Genomic DNA, 12,992 nt, shown 5'->3' with positions numbered 1-12,992 from the left:
GAAGCAAAGCACATTTCATGCAAACTTATGGAATAATACCCACAATGTGAACTTACAGTATAACATTTTTTTTCCCATTTTACCACAGTGGTATCTGGCTTGATTTGATTTAACAAGTCGTGTCTCAAAGTTGATGCAAACCCAACTTTTTCTCTTTTTTTTTTTTTTTAAAGGAAAAAAAAAAAAAAAGATGATCTTTTTAAAGCAAACCTTTCCTTGAAATAAAATGCATTTATAAAGGTTTTCAGAAAACATAATAGAAACAAAGCATAATTATCTTAACCTACCAGAGTATTTGAAGAAAAGAGATTTCCTTATTTGATGAAGCTTCTTGCTACTGAGTCTTTGTTTCTGTTCATATGGAAACCTGCCTGCAAATGATAGCATTATTTTTTATTTTAACAAAGATTGGCTAGAATGTGTGCTGGCACGGCTACACAAGCTAATGAAATAAGAAGGAAAAACACTGCTATGCCATTACAGATTTCTCCTTTCCCCTCCTTTTAAAAACACGTTTCTGTAGAACATAAAATCTTACCATTTTCAAAGAGGACCCACAGTTTAACTCAGAGAAAGATATTCCTGCCTCCAAGCCAGTGTCCTCTAGTCTGCCAGTTTTCTAACCCATGCAAAAGGAAATGTGTCTGTTTTCTGTAGTCTCTTAGAAGCGTACATTCTGTCCCATTTGCTTCTGCAAGGGGCTTTCTGTAACCGTGCAACAGATTCACAGGTAGTGAATCACAGGTCTACAGGCTTCAGGTCCTTATTCTGATAACTGATTATTCCTATTAATTTTCTTGTTTAAAAGCACTCAGCTGAAGTGTAGATGTGAATAAATTTTCGACAATCTCACACTTCAGGGATGGAAATCCTTTCACACTAGTTAAACACCTGAAGGATTTCAAACCTAGACCCATATTTCTTGTATTGTTATACCTCCAGCAGCTCCTTTCTGAGCATTGTTCTACATGTATTAGGATGGAATTAGTTTGACAAGAGCTATTAGGAAGAGCTGTTGGGAAGTGAAACAGCAACAAAATGTCTCACTACAACTATTTCAATGGTCCCTAAAAAATGTTTCTTCTATTGATGGGAAAGCATCTCCTTTTCCTAGCTGCAGTCGATTTAACAGGCAGAGTTTTCCAATATCAGGATTTTAAGAACAAATGACAAGAGAGTTTAACGCTTTCTTGCCTGACAGAGAAAGGAAAGTAGGTGAACAGCAGGTGGCAACTGCTGGGGGGAAGGTGTTAGGTGGAAAACACTAGCTGAAAGATCCTATAGGAAAGAATAAAATCAGAGCAAATGGTGTCAGTGTGTGGACATGGAGCACATAAAACAAGCCACTCATACCTAGTTTAGAATAAAACTATAATAGAAAAAAATATTAAGCTCTCAGTAAGAGCATGCACAGGGGATCGTGGTCATTTTGCTCCTTTGTTATGCACAAAACCTTAAAAACCAACCCAACTTGAATTTGCATTGTCAGCTTGACAAAAAAGCTTCACTTATGCTGAAGAAGCTGAGGGAATTTCCTGTGTTTTTGAAGAAAAACGTAGGTAAGAGCAGATCAGCCATCCATTCATGTTATGGTCTGTATTGCCTCTCCCAGAGAATATCAAGTGCTCTGGAAGGCAAAAGAAAATCTTTCATAGAAGGGAAATAATTTTAACCTTTGTCATTTTGATGACCGAATGATTCCCTAAGAGTAAGCTTTTACTTTATAACAGACATGCACAAGAAACAATTCTCCTATTGGGGAAACATTGCATTACATCATTGCTTCTCTGGACTTTTGACCCTGTTTTAATTCTTGTTTTAATCCTTACCATCATCCAACACTTCAAAGTTGGTATTCTCCTGTCTCCTCCCTCGTTAGGGCAGCCACACACTTCCACAAGTTGTGTAAGTGCTGCATGGTAAAGCTCTTTAATAAGACAACCGTTTCTACCAGCTACTCCTCTTGATTAGTACTTCTTCATGCCTACGGTTGGCTGGGGCAAACGCTCCCCTGGTCACCCGCTCAACACAATTTCACTGCAGAGCTATGTGTAAGCAGCGTCACACTAAGCCAACAAACCTAGTTTATATAATTACAGGGTATTCATGACTGCAGAAGACCACAGCTTCAACAGAGGGAATGGGCCAGGAAGTGGGAAGCCTCCTGAGAATTTGGAAACACAGACTTGCCAGCAGCGTCCTACTGCTTATTCGTTTTTCTCCTGACTCCAGCTGCTCATCCTGGATGTCTCCCACAGCCTGTGCAGTGCGACAGTACGGTACATCTGCAGAAAGACCAACATGCCCAAGCTGCACTCAGCTCACACTGCTTTTGGGCTCTGAAGTAACAGCAGGCAAGTTCAACCCAGGGCTTGCATCTAGGAATACAAGAGCTGTCCTCATGGAACAACCAGGATGCAACTCGGAGCAGTGGCAGTAACATGACATGTTGTAGCCAACAGATGTAGTAAAATGAATGTCCAGAAAATTGCCCATTTGCACTGAAATATGAGTAAAATCATTAAGAAAAGGCAAAGAATAAAGAAAAACAGATGTTCTCGACCCCTCCTTTGGTTTTATACACCTGTTTCTGCTTTATCTTAGATCTTCTACTTAAAAATGTATAATTGATGCTAAATATAAGAAATGCAAGAACCACCAGGCACCAGTTTGAGCTAACAAGCTGCTCGCTAGCTGAAGAGTCGTGCATATATCCATTATTGCAGGTCTAAAAATAGCAATCCTTTGAGAAGTTGTTAGAACAGCAAAGTGTGGCATATGGAATATAAAATAATCTGTGGATAACAGAAAAAACGGTGCGAATCTATTGCAAACAGATGGTTAAATAAAGCCATCTCGCCCCAACTTCGGGTAGCAAATATTGCCATCATTACCAGCGATGGCAGAGCCAGCTGCTCCACGTGGGCTCTGGGCACGTTCCCCCAGAAAGGCCGGCTCACAGGCAGCGGGGTCTGCGCCAGGTGAAAGCTCCACAGATTCCTGGCACTCTTTGAGCACTCCTTTCTACCCATTTTGGATTTCTGCATGGTAAACCTCTCCAGAACAAAGATCTTCTTACTGTTCTGCACTTTGCACCGTGGAAGGCAGGTCCAGTTGGGTCCCCTATTGCAACAGCAGGGCATCAAACACCAGTTATTGGCCCATTCTCTGAAAGAGATCCACAGACCCTTTCAAAAACCCTTACAAAGCAGGCCTGGCTCATATTGAAACTATATTTTAATGCTGGCAATCAGCCCAGAAACCTTAGCTATGCTACAAACTATGACACCATCCCAGAAAAAAAAAAAAAAAAGAAAAAAAAAAAAGAAAAAAAAAAAAGAAAAAAAAAAAAGAAAAAGAGAGAAATAAAGTGACAAATACCTTAAAATTGGGACTCCTCCAGAATCTCATCAGGCACTTAGTCTTTAAAATTAGGAGCCTAAAACAAAATTCTGTGCACATAATGCAGCTAAACAGGAAGGTTCCTCAGCAGATCTGAAATTTCACATGAATCTGTCATATGGTGGCAAAGAGAAGGAATTTGAGTAGCAGATGAGAGGCAAATACCTTGGTTAGGGTCTTTCAGTATCATTCTGCATTTTCTTCTCTGAAGAAGCTCACACCCTCAGCAACACTATTTTGATGTGTCTACCTTTTCTGGGTGGAAGTTCAACCCACCACTCTCCTTGATTTCCAGGAGATGCCTCATGAAATTTACTTTTGTATAGTCTTATAAATGAGTGGGAAGTTGAGGTTTAAGGAGTACAGCTTCAGACAAAAAAAAACAAACAAACAAACAAAAAAAACCAGGATGCACTTATAGGATAGGCCCTACCATATCCATTAGCACAGGGAAAAGAAGATTCACAAAGAGGAGCAGCTGAAAACCTCCCTCAGCTGCTGAACTGCACATGAAGATCCCTCTAGATATAAAAAGAGACTCCCTTACGCCCAGCCAGAGGGAGGCATAAGTCAAGGGAACTTACCAGGATGGGTAGAAAGACTTGCTTTTAGGCAGCCTCCCTTTCCAGAGTAATTTAAGCTACGAGACATTCCTGAGAACACACTCCACTCATGCGATGGAGCATTTCTTAGAAGCACACTTCATTATCTGCAAAGATGCAAAGTTCTACCACTATCATGCTCGTAAGTACTGGCAAAACACAGCTCTATCTCAGCCCAAATCCACGCTTTGGAAGCATGCCACAGAAGGCAGGTTATATTCATTAGAGAGGTCTGTTCTAAGACTTAATCTATTTCAGTCTGCAAGTCAAGGAAAAATCACAAAATTACCAGAAAATGCTTCCACCATGCCCGTGGAAGACAACCCAGCTTTTTCAGCTAAAAACTTTCAACACCAAAAGCACATAATCTTGAAGACCCTGGCTTCCCTGTTTTCTGGGAATATAAACACCTGGTCAGCCTCAGCTGGAAACACTGCATCCATCACTAGGAAAACTGAGAAGTCTTTCTAAAGCCTGTGACAGGGCAGGACCTGCACAGCAGTGATGTAATTAGATGATGTCTCTCACACAACCAAAGCCATTGCTCAGGCAGGCTACCTGAAAGAAAGGAGAAGGTGTACAATGAAAATGAAACTAGAATTTCAATTTCATTAAAGAGAGAGATGAAAATATGCGGGCAGAGGCAACCCCCCAAAAGAATATTGCTGTGATGGTCACTGGAAATGTTTTCCTTTGGAAAAGGAAAGTTCCCCAAGGAGTGCCAAGGTAATGACATGATGCTAGAAGAAGAACATTTATAACACCCAGTACTAGTTTTACTGTAACAAAAAAAACATCATGACACAGCTTCCTTTGCAACAGGTAAAGCAAACACAGGGAACAAAGCACCTCTCCCCCCTGTGCAAAACATAAGCAATGTTGAGAATACGGACAGTACAGCTTACAAACACCTCAGATAAAATGAGGAAGTCACACAGATGAAATCAGTAACTACTGATAAATTAAGTGAGAAAATTTGCAAATGATAATTTCTTACTGAAAACAAGTCAGCTGTTGCAGTGGAAAGTAAACCTTTTCACACCTCTGATCAGACCTTTTCACACCTCACAAGTATGTTTCATAGCCTCAGCAGATAAAACAAAAATTATTTTCAGAGCCTCAAGTCTGGATACTTTTAGTCACCCTTTGCTACTTTTTTTCCTGTAAAAATGCACTCTCTATAAGCTTTCCCATTTATTCTGGAATGCCATCAATCTCTACAGGCTTTGGGACAGCTAGGATTAGTCTTATTTCCAAAATTCCTTGGAAGAAAAAATAGAGAGCATTTATGTATGATCTAAATGGAAAAACTAAATTATTGCTATGTGCCATAATGATTTTTTGTGGTCACTTTTATATCATTTTCAAGAAGATTGTTAAGATGTTTTTCCAAGACGTAGCACAGTATTAACTACTGAATCACAATCTGTTTTTTTTTTGTGTTTTTTTTTTTTTTTTTTTTTTTTTTTTCTGGCACTGATGTTTTGTCAAGTATTGTGTCAGTCCAAAATATCAGTATGCTAGTAGTAAAGGCTATGAACACCGCAAGCAGACCATCTGACAAGATGCAACAGCCAGGAGCCACTACTTCGAACAGCCCCTACACTAACTTCATTGAAAATTACAATAAACATGGTAATTTTCCTCCACAATTCACCTATTCAATCTTTACGTCAAATCCCTCTGCTTAGCTCAACAGATACGTTGTGAAAGTACATCTGAAAGCAGTTTCAAAGAACACAAACTTGGCTTTGTGTCTTTGCATTACGTGCACACACTCACTAAAGAACACAAAAACTTTAAAATTCATTACCAAACATACGCCATTTAAGCTCAGCCATCAAATTACGAACTTTGTATATACAAGGGAGGAGATGTATTGCCTGCCAAGATGACATTTATACTTGAAATAAACAAGCAGCACAGCCTAGATTTCCTAATGCAGTGGGCTGTTTACAGGCTCTGATTTTCAGGTGCTGAGCACTCAGACCACATGCATACAAACAAGCCACACGCTTGTGAATACACAGACCACACGTTCAAACCCCAGAACTTCATTCTAGAAACTGGAAGGGACTGGGTTAAATCAGAGCTTGTGCTGTCCTTAAGCCCTGGTACACCTGAGCTGGGGACATACCTTATCCTTATACTTTGCTGGAGGGATGGACAAACATGTACAGGAGGAAGACATGAGGAGGGAGAGACAAGGGCATTTGCAAAAACCTCTTAGAATCATCTAGTCCCAAACTTGCTAAAATAACCCTGCGTCATGAAGAAATCAGCTGTGAGCACGCTACCAGCTACAAAGAGCCACAAAACCACAGCATGGCTTGAAGCGGTTCTGCTGAAGGGAAGGAACTGCAGCAGCTGGTTTGGATTCTGAAATATGTTTGAATAAAAAACAACCAACCAACCAAACACGTGTTCAAGACCTACAAATCTGCAGAGAGCATCAAGACAGCCTCAGAGCAGAAACAAGGCCCAAAGTGGGAGCCTTGCTCAAGTGATTCTCCTGTTTTCCCTGTACAGTCTCCACAAGCGAGGGACCCTCGGCGTTGACCCTTCCTATGGCATTGGGTTAGGAGGCCCTTTCTACTGAGTTTATTTATCTCAGCCAGTCCCTGTGGGCCTCAATCCAGCTACAACAAGTTTTCTGGGCACTTGTGACTGTTATGAAATGGAGTGACTCAGCCAGGCTACACCAGAGAGAGAACATCTTTTATTTGCTCACAGAAACTTAATAAGCCATGGGAGAAAAAACAAAACAAAACAAAACGAAACAACAGGTGTCAGAAAAGATGCATCCCTACATACCTTCACTTAAAAACTTTTTGTTCTGGCCTCTGTCCTGCTTTCTGTCTCCTTACACACTTCTGATCATTCTGCCTTCCTCCCAGACCCACAGATCTGTGCTCCAGAGACTCTTCCCCATCTGTCAGGGGTGCAGGTGAATCAAAGTATCACTATTTACCACCAGCTTTTTCCTCATGTCCCCATTGCCATGGTAAGCAGCAACACAGCATGAAAAATAAGGTCAAACCACAGCCTACATATCCCACTAGCCATCTGGAAGAATCGTTTTTTGAGAAATCTTCTGGCTTGGATTTACCTTTCCGCCGTGAGCAAAAGCCACGTCCAACTCAGCAGTCCAGATTCCTAACTGAGCTCCTGGAATACCCAGGGACAAAAACCTGTCCCCAAAACACTGAACCCAAAATTCCTTTCTCTATACAATGAGAAGTTCCCTGTAGGTTATCAGTGTTACCTGCTTGATCTGTGCCAACCTCATTCTGCTTCTCTCCACAGTGTGGCAGTCCAGGTCCCAGACACATACCTGCACTGCTTTGCTGAGCACCCCCAACATCTCTTCACAGGAATCGATGATTATTTTCCGTGTTTCAGAAACTTTACAATCTATCCTGCACAAATTACAATGTGTTATATATTTATGAAGACAAAGCAGATTTCCTACCCATTTTACTATACCACTGAAAATCATGTTTGTATGTCTTGGATTACTCATAGATAATGCAATTAGCATTGAAGTACAGTTATGTAAACTGTTAATCAAACATTGAAACAGAGGAAAAAGTTGATGTAAATGAACCCTGGAAAGAGGCAAAAAGCACTTCAGCACCATGCTGAAGTGCTGCAGGAAAGATGAAAATTACTGTGGTAAGTACAGCATGATTTAGGCCAACCTAAAAGGGAGGCTCTCAGCTTTGTGAAAACCTGGGCTGATGCAGATGTTCAGCGTGAGAGCTTGTGTCCTGGAAACAGTTATGAAGGCACACTGTGGAGCACCAAAAAGGCAGAAATTATGCCAGCATACAGTAGCTCTCTGTCCTGTATCAGCAGGAGTCAAGCTTCAATCACCTGAACCCACCAGAAAATGGGACTTCAGTATAAGTCAGCACGTCTGAGCATTGAACAGGACTATTTGAGAGATGAGAACAGAGAGTACAGTACTGACAATGGTGTTTACAGGAATATCCCAGCATGAGAATGGTGTTACTTTGATGCATCTTTATTTTCAAACCATACTAAGTGTCCAGCAGTGACAAAATTTCTACCAGGAAACCCACACAAGCACGCTGCTGAATTTACAGTCACCTGCCACAGCCTGCCTCTGTAGCATCCCACGTGCTCCAGGAATCCACAGCCTAAAGGTTGCAAACTGCTCCTCTAGATGAAGCCAGAACACAGAGAGAAACTGATGATGGGAGAAGAAAGAGCCTTTTATTTACACACCTTTATGTCCAGAGCAAAAATGAGAGGATTCAGGATATGCAAGAGTCTGTATGCAGTCCAGAGTGTCACAGCTAAAAACTGGAAGTTATATTCAAGATTATGCAGGGTTATTAGAGGGGAGAGCAATCAGTATATTGACAGTGACTCAATTTATTGGGAACTCTCAAAAGATACTCACTCTCTAGGATCTATCCATCCAGCTGTAAAGCACTGGTATCTCCTTAAAGTGGTAGTAGAAACCAGGCTGGTACAGTGATATCTGCTGAAACTGTGCTGCAGAAAACAGGTTCGTGAAGGGAGATCGAGCCCATTCATTTCATTTCACTAAGCTCAGCTTAGATACTCCTATCAGCAATAGCCCCAAACCTCCTGGAGCTGTGCAAAACATCCTGAAGGCAAAACACAAAACAGCTGAATAGGGGTGCAGGAAAAGAGTATGGCTAAGTGAGGAGGAGCAACACAGTACCACCCCAAGTCTTGTCATCCCACCCTGTAGTTGTACAGACATTTATACCAAATTTACTATTAATTAAGCAAGTTGAAAATCACAGCAGAAAGGCAAGAGTAAAGTAAAAAGCAGTGAGAAAGGCTGTAACGTACTGTCACTGACAGAAGCAGCAGCGGGGATCCTTTGGAACAAGGCTGTTCCCAAACTTGTTCACAATGCTTTTGTTCAGCTGAAGCTTTCCCTGCCTTCTTTCTCGTGCATGTAGTTAGAGGCAGCAAGAACACACACCTGCACCCATAAAGTCACAACCCAGCTCAGCACCCTAGGCTTAGGTGAACTATGTACTGGGCAGGACGGAAGCTTTTCACTTCTATGTTATCTCTTGTGTCACCTAAGCAACGTCTGAAATAACTTTGCTGTTTTGGAACTTCTGTGTTACATGAAACCAAAAGCAGCTTCATGTCAGTTTTAGTCTGGAAGACTGGCTAAGGCACAATTCTAACTGCAGCCTACAAGGATTCAAATGCAGATTCGCCTTAGTTTTGACTTAGATATTATATCAGAGACATCAGCTGTTTTTCCCCCTGCGAATCACAACAAATATTATACTAGAGTCCCCATCACTTGGAAATAAGCCCTCTCTTGAAAGAAGCCTTACAAGTAAACGCACAAGGATGTTCTGAAGAAAGAGCAAAAGCTCTCTCACCGCACTGAGGTGACTAAAGTGGAGCATGTCAGAGTCTTTCCAACACAATACTGTACTTTCTGGGTTACCACGTGCAGGTTTCAGCCTCTTTCTTAGTGCAAAAGGGTCTATAAATTGGTCTGGAAGACAGCTCTGATAAATTGGTAGATGACAGGTATGTACACAACTATGTCACCGGAATGAACACCAGCCTACGCAAGCAAGGTCTCCTTCCTAGAGGCAACAGGATCCTGTGCAAGTCATTTTCACTGTCTGTTTCTTCATATTTCCAACTGTAGCTAAGACAACAATGACATGTTGAAATAATATAGTGAAAGAAATCACAAGTACATTTGTACTTCAGATGAAACCACACTCTGTGGCTTCCTCTCTTTGCAGCGTGTCATGAAAACCCAGCCAGCTGACTTAAACTAGACACTGAACTTGAGGACATTTGGAACTTGACAATCTAAATGCAACCCTAGCAGTGTATGAGTTAGTATTATTATTAATATGCTGAATACTACGTCTCCAAAACCTCAGTGTGAAATACTGGAATCCTCCAGAGGGTAGGTTATTTGCCCTCCCCACTGACTACATTGTCAATAGACATTAATTTAAGAAGCCTGTTTACCCCAGGTACAAAGTGTGGGGGGGTGCTGAAAGGAAGGAAACTGTCAGGGACCGAAGCTTTCCTGTAACAGAAGAGACTCACCTATTATCTCTCTGGTTCTCTGGAGAAGAGCACATTAGTCAACCAAGACGAAGTTTATAGCGGATGCAAAGGAGTCTCTGAAGACTCTTTCCTCACCTCTAATTCCCTCCCTTGCTATTTTAAGAAAGCTGAAATCTTTCACAGCTTATACTGGTGGGAATGTACTGTTATCAACCTTCTATAAGACTGATTTTTTATTTTATTTTTTTTTAAATTTAGGATGAAACTCTCTAGGGAAACTAAAGAAATAGACTGTACCTTCACTATGAGTACCAGCACCTCTGTAAAGCAAATACCATAGCGATCAACAATCTCAGCTAGAGAGCAGGACCCCAGAGCTTTGAAACTCATTCTCTTATGATATAAATACAGTCCTGTGTCTGTATTTATCTATATATGTATATAACCCATCCACTTTCCTAAATCTCCTCTCACAGACCACTTTTAATTCATGCATATTAGGAAAAAAAAACACGTCAAGACAGTACTATTTGCTGCACTACAAGTTACAGAAGCACAGAATGGCATGAAATGCCTAATCCTTTTTAATAAAGATGTTAATTGCTACAGATTACCTGGCACACAGCTTGGCTCTCTGAAAAAAAAAATCATGCAGGTGCTCTCTGATTAAAGTACTCCTGGAGCGGAAAAGACATTGGACAACCTGCCTGTTTCACCTGGCTGCATAGTAATGGCACTCAATGAATATGGAAATAATTGGGAATCCTAGACAAATATATAGGAGGAATGGCCCAAATAATGGGTATGGTGGACCTGCCTGCAAGTAAAGTCAAATTGTTACATCAAACAAGTGAAAAATCCTTTGCATTGGTGATAGGGATTAAAAAACAAATAGAGATGACTTTAATAAAAGGCCTGAGGGTTCGAACACTGATGCAGAAGTCTTTTCAAAAGCTCTTAAAGTCTGTCATCCTAGGAAAGAGGTGAAACAGGATTGCTAAATCCTTATTCCTAACTCCAATTTAGATCACATCCAGAACCAAGGCAGGAAAAGTTTAAACCATATTTGGACAAGTCCAAAGGCACATGCACACACTGTTCTAAACTCTTTTGGCCACATCTGAAAATTAAGGGTCCTTATTATACGAACAGGTTCTGAGATGTGCTCTCAAAACACACGTTTTCATGCACTTTACAGCTGTAACAAACTAGTTTCTTGGTAAAGCTAGTTCCTGAGCATTTTAGAGTCAAGGATTATTTTCCCTTCTCTAATGCTATGAATTTTTCCTTTCATTCCTTCAACATTACATAAGTGCTTTTCATTTCCTGAACAAATCTTAGAGAAAGCTGGAATATTTGTGGGATAGCTTATTAATTCCTTCATAAATATAAATACTTGGCTCACTTAAGAAGTAGAAAACATCAGGATCCCACCACCATGCTTTATCTCATGGATTCACCTTGTACTGTCCTGTAAACTGGAAGATAAGTGACATTTAGGCTTTTTTCTGTCCCTTGACTCTAATCCCTACAGTAGTTTCTAAGGTAGGAAACACCACTTCCATAATGAATGAAACTTAAAATATTTTTATTTCGTTGAATTTCAGTTTACTGGGATAAATCGATATTCTGATTTGTTACATATCCACCTTAGATTTATTTTGTTAATTTAATAGCAATCTGATGAGAGAAAACAAGTGTTGGTAACCTGTTCCACAATACACACCATTGTATATTTTACCAATTGCTTTCTATAAAGTTTGCAAAGTTAATTCAAAATCTCTTCCCTAAACACAAGAGGCTTCACTTTCCCATAAAAAAAAAAAAAGTTTCCTGTAAAAAGTGTGTTTCAAAACTGTTACTTCTATTTCCAGACTACTCTAACTGAAAAGGAGTGGTTTTCTTAGGTACCGGCTCCACATTAAAAGTGCACACAGGAAAGACTGTTTGATGTGCCAGGGTAAAGCTTCTCCTTTTCAAATCCATGCTACTCAAAGTTTCCCACTGTGAAGGACGTCAGCACCTATGTGTTCACTGTAAATGTCAATGAAAACACTGGTTGTAGGAAACATAAAGGCAAAGATCCCAAATAGAGACAGACATATTCTGAGAGAAGAAGGATGGCATTGTCTGAACTGTATGAGTTGTAACCTAACAGCCCTGTTGGGTGACTGTTTTAATAAAGGTAAAAACAGAAATGCACACAGTGCATCCTTCGTAACTGGAAGCCCCTTTGTTCCAATACTGAGTGATTAACGCTGATCTCTGGCACATGCAACGCTACCTAATTATGCTCTGATCACCATGGCCAGCACTTTAATAGCTATCTTCAACAGAAATTCATAGAGAAGAAGACTTAAAAGAACTCTTAAAGTATATAAGGACTGAAATCACAGGACTAACGACTCTGCTTCACTACCCCCTTAAAAGTAGTCAAAGTACCTTTGTAGCAGAAATGGCAGTGTAGGAGATACAGCATCTTACCTTTCACCATCTGAATCCCAGAAAAAGCTACAAGGGAAACAGAAACCAGCAACCATCTTAATAACACATGAAAGCCACTGAAACCACTTGTTTTAGTGTATGTGCTTGGGAGCTCACAAAACAGAAACTATAAGAGAATTTCCTCAAAACCTGAGCAACATTACATACAAATTATTAATACTGGTATCTGGCTGCAGGCTTTGAAAATCTGGATCCAGTTTCTCACCCTGGAGAGGAAGAGAACAGAATTATTTAGTTTAAGAACTGTCAACTATTTATAGCCTTAGCTTTAAAAAAAGTTTCTCTGAAATAGCAAGCCAGAAGCCTAGTGCTGCCTCAATCCTCTCCAGGAGAAACGGTTCCCAAGGGTCTTTGCATGCTGTTCCAAGGTTGGAAGAGTGCAAATTGTTCCACATCATCTTGCCAGTAATTTTCAGGATCACA

At 40.5% G+C, this 12,992-nt stretch overlaps 1 protein-coding gene across 12 annotated transcripts in view; it reads right to left on the bottom strand.

The window, feature by feature from the left end:
* The window catches only part of CSGALNACT1 (chondroitin sulfate N-acetylgalactosaminyltransferase 1), a 51,866-nt gene that overhangs the window by 28,882 nt on the left and 9,992 nt on the right, over window positions 1-12,992 (bottom strand). The window contains exons 1-3 of one of the 12 annotated variants that reach the window (XM_084516626.1): window positions 8,856-8,993; window positions 8,434-8,528; window positions 288-371 (exon numbers count right to left, since the gene is read on the bottom strand). The exons of 8 other annotated variants lie outside the window; for them this stretch is intronic. The gene's annotated coding sequence lies outside the window, so the exon portion shown is untranslated. Of the gene's footprint in view, window positions 1-287; window positions 372-8,433; window positions 8,645-8,855; window positions 8,994-12,992 lie in introns of those variants that run through there. 3 more of the 12 variants (XM_084516618.1, XM_084516623.1, XM_084516619.1) reach the window with 3 other exon arrangements.

The sequence above is a fragment of the Aythya ferina genome (assembly GCF_964211825.1).
Source record: "Aythya ferina genome assembly, chromosome: 4".
NCBI classification, from domain to species: Eukaryota; Metazoa; Chordata; class Aves; order Anseriformes; family Anatidae; genus Aythya; species Aythya ferina.
Note: the sequence above shows the minus strand (reverse complement) of the source record. Positions and strands in the feature narration are given on the sequence as shown.